Here is a 7074-nt window from a genome sequence, read left to right as displayed (position 1 = left end):
TCCAACTCCATCCCATAAAACGATTAAGTTTGAAAATAGTTTAAGAAAATAAAATATAATTAAATTGAAAATAATTTTAGAAAATAATATATAGCTGAGTTTAAAAGAAAAATAAGTTGAGAAAACAATATATATAATATCACATAAACCAATTTATTAATTTGATATTTAATAATGACAAACACATAATCAATTTTTAATTTGAGGGAACGAGAATGCCAGTAGGCCGAGGCTTTACCCCTATACCTACTTCATGAAGAGGTCGTCACCCCAAATAATTCAAGACCAATAGAGTAATCTCAGGGAACCCTAATGTGCACACCCTTTCTACTTGGATCACAACAAATAGAAGGAAGACCAAACATTGTATCAAGTATCAGAAATAATAATACATGTCGGCAGCTATACTAACCAAACAGGACAACCTGTTCATCACCCTTACTTTAGATCACAACAAATATAAGAGCTTCATTTCCCTCGTGTTACACTTTACGTGATTTAATATATTTTAATAATTAGTCGCGTGCACACAAACATATAATCAAACATACATTATATATTTTATTTTATGATCATAGGTTTTCCCAAGAAAATATATCTCAAGAATATTCAATTGCAATATTAATATCATAATATTTTCATCCCAAATTCAATCGCATTTACAATCATTATTAAAATAATAATATAACTTTCATCAAAATAATAATATTATAAGTATTTCTCTTTCAAATAAATCGTATCAAATTTCGTTATCAAAATAATAATATAAATTTTACCAAAATAGTAATTATAAATTCAAGTTTGACAAAAATAATAGTAGATATAATTTGATAATATATAAAACATAATATCATACAAAATAATGTCATATAAAATCTTGCATTCTATTTAAACACATTAATTATCACTTAGCACAAAATATTAACGGGATAGTCCTAATTAGATGGACATTGAGAATTACCTTGTCACGTGATCCTAAATAACGTACGCTCCTAATAATCTCTGTCTACAAATCCGTTGTCTTTAATATCAAAATCTTGCCTTTTTTTGATTAAATTTTAAGCAATTGGAATATGAAGGAAGTAGTTTGTAGGAGAAAACGAAAGTGTGAGTAATAATGTGAATGAAATTAAAGGTTATTGGTTTAATTTATAATAGGTAAGTGAGGTTAGTTATATGATTTTAGAGAATGAAATGAGAAGTTATTTGTTAATGGGGAGTTATATATATATTTAAATTTTAATTTCTGAAATTTATTTATTTATTATTATTATTTTTTTAAAAAAATGACGAATGTTACATTAATTCGAGAAAATTTAGAAATGAAATTTAGTCGTATTATTATTATATAATTAATCGTTGTTTTAGTTTATTATTAGTTGTATACGTATTAATTATTTAGTTATAAGGTTATAGTTTCCAAATTAATTAAGCAAACTTCCAATACTAAAATTCAGTTTGTACATTAGTTAAGCAAACTTCAATATTTAGTATATTTAGTTATAAGTTGATTATTATTATTATTATTATTATTATTATTATTATTATTATTATTATTATTATTATTATTATAAATAAGAAATTTGAAATGAGTGGCAAAATTGTAATTTTTTAAAAATCAGGAGCAAATTTGTAATTTTCTTAAGGAGGGGGTGGCGATAAAATGAAAAGTGGTGGCGAAGTTTAGCAACACCCTTAGGAAAATTGTCACTTGTCAGAAGAATTTATAAAGTTAGGCAGATGATTTAAGTTAAGGCAAAACGCATTTAATGCTAAGGTACAAACTAAGGTTCATAATTGTGAAAGACGTTTCCGACATTAGTATAGTCGGAATTCGGTCGGAATTTTTTCCGACTAAAATTAAGTCGGAAAATTTTAATTTATAATTTTCCTTGTTTTTCAAATTTAAAATTTTGACCAAATATTGATGCAGTAGCAATTTAGTTGGAAATTCCGACTAACGCGTGTTAGTCGGAAATTTCCGACAGTTTGGGGTTAGTCGGTAAGTTGTCTTTTTTTGTAGTGTTAAAACTTAAAATGGGAACAAATAATATTGATAACCAGTAATCCAAAGCACATTAATGCATATTTGTAGGATCACACGATCCTACGATCTGATTCTACCAATTTTGATCATATCCATTCAACGATCCTTGGTAGAATCTCGATCCTAATAACCTTGATTGTTACCAAACTTCTTTGATGCTACTGTTCTGCTCAACTAAAATAGCTACAATTAGTGATGGCCACGGAGTGGGTTACCCGAAACCGAACCGCTCCCGAACCGCTTGAAACCGTCCCGAAAAAGGTTTCCGGAACTGTGAAACCACCGGAAAAAACCACCTAAACCGGACCAAAGAACCGCGGGCCGGTTCACCCGGTCCACAGGTTCCAAGGAACCGCCCCAGAACCGGGAACCGGACCGGATCGGTTAGCCCGGCCCAATAGTTCCTAGGAACCGGACCCGGAACCGGGAGGTTCCGGCCCAGCAGTTCTTTGGTATAAATACTCCGCACTTTCAATCATTTTCATTCATAATTCATCTCTTCTTGTACTCTCTCTACTTAATTACTTAATTATGCAAACACAATTATTCTCTTAATTACATAATTAGTCTTTTAATTATTTCTTAATTACATAATTAGTCTTTTAATTATTTATTTATTTCTTAATTCCATTATTATTTCAATATTATCATGTCTTCTTTTTTGAAAAAAGCCTTATTAAGTTAAATACTTTTGTGAATATTTTTTAAGTTTTTATACATACATGATATTTATATTTTGTAAATCAAGAATGTATTAAAAATTCGTTTATTGTGTTTTGTGAATATATGTTAGGTGGTGGTATGGGATCTTTTAACAAACATTTTTTCATATGTTTACGAACCAATCGTCCACTTAGTAATAAGTGAATGTATTTCTATTTTTTATCATCTTCTTAAACATTCGCATGATGATACTAATATTTTTTTAAAGCCGATTCTTGCAGATGTGATGGACAAGTGGAAGACGTATTTTATTGATTTTTCTTTTATTTATGGAATTGCGACAATTTTAGACCCATGTTTTAAGACGGAAATCCTTACTAAAGTAATATGATTTTACTACCAATCATTAGATCGCCCGCCTAGTGATGTACATAGTTATGTTAAAAATTGTAAAAACTTTTAACAGAACTTTATGATTACTATTCTAGTGTATATAACCCAAGTCGCGATACATCTAAGCGTGCTAGCTTCTCGGGCACATCCCACTTATTATAATCCCGTAATAGCTAACATAATAAGCCAAGATGATAGTTTTGTAGGACCATATTCTTCCTCACCCTCCGCTTCATATTTAGAACTAGGTAATTATCTTAAACATCACTTTGAAATTGACCAAGGTAGCTATGATATTTTAGAATGGTGGAAAGAAAAATCCATAAAATTTCCCATATTATCGAGAATCGCAAAGGATTTCCTTGCAATTCTTGCTTCTACGATTGCGTCGGATTCTGCTTTTAATGCTGGTAAAAGAGTTCTAGACGAAAAGAGATCTCTTCTTGCTCTACATACTATCAAATATGTGTTTGCAAGAAAGATTGGGATCAAGCGGAGCTCCGAACACAAGGACTCAAGAACGATGATGATTAAGACAATTATGATCCATGGATGATGATGGATACATCTGCATCATCGTCAAAAGGAGAGTCAGCGGAAGCATCTAACCACAGATGATGATGACGAAGACGAATAGGATCATGAATATCGAACAACGATCAATCAACATTCAAAAACTACAAATAAAAGGTATGACAAAGAACTACGTGGGTTTTGATTCCTTCGGGATACGTAGGCAGCTTAGTATTCTTTCGGGTACTAGGTTCAAGTCCAGTTTCTCCCTCTTTTTTTATTAATCATTTTTATCGTTTCTTATTAATTTTTTTTTTCCTTCTTTTTAGTAAATATTTTGATAACGATGACAAGCAATGAATTTCGCTAATAATCAAGTAATCATCAAAGGTACGTCCGCATTATTATAGTATTTTTATATTATATTTAAAGGAAAAATAAGAATGGAACCGATGGTCCGACCCGCCCGACCCGAGAGTTGGAACCGCCAAGGAACCATTTGGAACCACCCGAAACCGGAACTGGAACCGAAACGTTCGAATCAGGTTCCACACGGAACCGGAAGCAGCCCAACCCGGACCGTGGCCATCACTAGCTACAATTAATGTCGTGCTTTTGTTTAATGTTGCACATGAATGAGATTATTTTGCCGCATATACAAATCTTGTAATGTATCCACTTTATTTATTAAACCTATGCAAATAATATCATTACACGCGCCCCACCAACTAGTATTCACAAAAATATTTAAGAAGTTTATTTTTAGAAAGGAAAATAACTAATTTTTAATATTTTAAAAAACTCGACGTCATTTACTTGTATTAAATTTAATTACCTTTAACTAAAATTTGAACTGGTTATATTAAAAATATACATAATTTTGTGAAGAGTTTAAAGACTCTAATTGACAAATTTTAATAGATTATTAAAATGGATGAAATGCATACTCAATAATTATATTGTTGTAATTATTTTGTAACAAATATCTTTTTTCCCCAATAATTTAAAACGAATGAACTGAGATCAAGTTTTAATCTAATTTTATAACAGAAAGGAATGAAAAGTGTCTGTATATTTGATGATATAATGAAAGGTTTCTATTGATTAATACATATTGACCATTTGATATCATTTTATAATTAGTAATATATAGTTAAGAATGTAATAAAAAAAAGATGGTAATGAATTATGTGTTGATTAATGTATAATTCTCCAATTGCATTCTGCAAAGAGCAAAATCAAGGCTACACTAAAAAACAAATTTATTCTTATTTTACTTTGTAATTGCGAACACGTGTATAAATCTTATTTTTCTAGACTTTAACGTAGCTCTCATTATCTTATACGGTCATTTAAAACATTCATGTTACTTTAAAATATTGGATAGTAATCTATGGTGCATAACTATATATTCTAATAAATGTAAAAAATTAATTATCTTATTTTTGTCTATTAGGGCATTTGGGAATTGTGTGGAAAAAATATATATACACACTCAACATTCTTCTTCACCACCTCTATTCGGAAAAATTATTTTTCATCAACGTTCGACTGCTTGGAAGGTGTTGCGATTTCAAGACGAAGCACACTATGTCATCAATCGCAAAAGTCTTTGGTGTAAAAAGTATTGCAAGAAACCTAGCTTGTTATAACCTATAAGTTTGTCTCTTTTTGTTATTTGTTTAAAAGTTTGTCTCTTTTTGTTATTTGTTTAAGAACTGAACCTTTTATTTTTGTTTTATTTCATGTTTATCTTATTACTTCACTTTTTAGTGAATATAATATATTTATCGTCCAATATATTTAAAAATTATAAACTAATGTAATAGACAGGGGCAGATCATTTACTACGGAGGCCTTGTTTAATTTTGCTTTTATATTAAAATTGGGGCCTTTTTTTAACAATTAAAGACAATTTAGTTTATTTCGTAAATGCTTTCATACAAATATATTTTCTGACTTAGGGCAACGACAAAGGTACCATGGGTAGGGAAATTACTCCAAATGGGCAAACCTTTAATCTAGATTAAAATTTGATTAATTAATCAAGAGCCATTAATCACGAGCCATTAATCACTTCAACACCTTATGTAGGATAAACCTCTGATCTAGAATTTGAAGACTTTGGAAGAACATAACATTAGCATTCTATGTGAACAATCCTTAAATATGATCCAACAATAAAAAAAAAATTACCCTGAATAATACGAACTTTCACTTATTTTTCAACAATAATACGAACTTTCAATTAACCATGAATAATACGAACTTTGACATGTGTTTTCCGCTGGCATACTAATTTATTATAACGGGTAAATGTGCTGAGTTCTTTTTAAATTTTTTTTTTGCTGATAAAATTAAGGAAAAGAAAGAGCTGCTTCTCTCTCACGCAGTTGGTGTACCTATTAATTAGTTAATTATTGAATCAAAATACCCATTAATTATTGTTTTTTAATCTTTTTCTTTTCTGGGTTTTTATAGTACATTGATAAATCTGTTAATTATGTATCTTTTATGATACTTAATTTTTTAATCTTTACAAATTACAATGAATCTGCTTTATAATCATTTGGGATTTTGATTGATTTATGTATGTAATTCTTTTTTTATTTCTACAGATGCATATTTTTTGACTCGCCTAAGAAGAAAAAATGGCCGACATTGGTAGATTGTTGTATGAAACCCAATTGAAATCTCAAAACGTGATGGTGTATTGAGTGCAATAAATCAAGGCGGGATTTGGCAAAAGATCGTAGATTTGCATTGAAAAAAATTAAAGAAACTAAGTCCAAGCTTTTGGGTACATGAAAACACATAAGAAAAAGTGAAAAAACCCCAGAAATTTCATCAATTTACATACTAATCTTCTCTTCTTCTGCCCCCTTTTTCGTGTCACACAAAATCTAGAAGGAGAAAAAGTTCAAAACTTTTTAATTGTTGGGATTTTTGATGGTATCTAAGCTCAAATTAAACTAATTTTGATGGGAAGAGCAAAGTGAGGAAATGAAGAAGATGAAGGCTGCTGACCTGCTGTCTATAAACTCATGAAACTGATGAAGAAATGAGGAAGTGATCGTTTCTCCCGGTCATAAACCGGTCAGGTATGCCAGTGGGAAACACATGTCAAAGTTCGTATTATTCATGGTTAATTGAAAGTTCGTATTATTGTTGGGAAATCAGTGAAAGTTCGTATTATTCAGGGTAATTTTTCCTAAAAAAATTAGGGTTTCATCAAATTTAACTTAGAATTTTCAAAATAGAAAAACTACATCTTAAGATTTTCTATTCACATCTCACAAAACCTTTAAATAATAAAAACTTAAAAAATAAGCATCTTTAGATCACCCACAATACACCAAAATTAAATTGAATTTTCACACAATCAAAAATTCAAACACAAAAAATTGTCAATCATTAAAACAATGGAGCATAAGTCTACTTGAATAAGGGGTTGAGAA

Source organism: Amaranthus tricolor, chromosome 2, assembly GCF_026212465.1.
Source record: "Amaranthus tricolor cultivar Red isolate AtriRed21 chromosome 2, ASM2621246v1, whole genome shotgun sequence".
NCBI classification, from domain to species: Eukaryota; Viridiplantae; Streptophyta; class Magnoliopsida; order Caryophyllales; family Amaranthaceae; genus Amaranthus; species Amaranthus tricolor.
The sequence above is the reverse complement of the archived record's forward strand: the minus strand, read 5'-3'. Positions refer to the sequence as shown.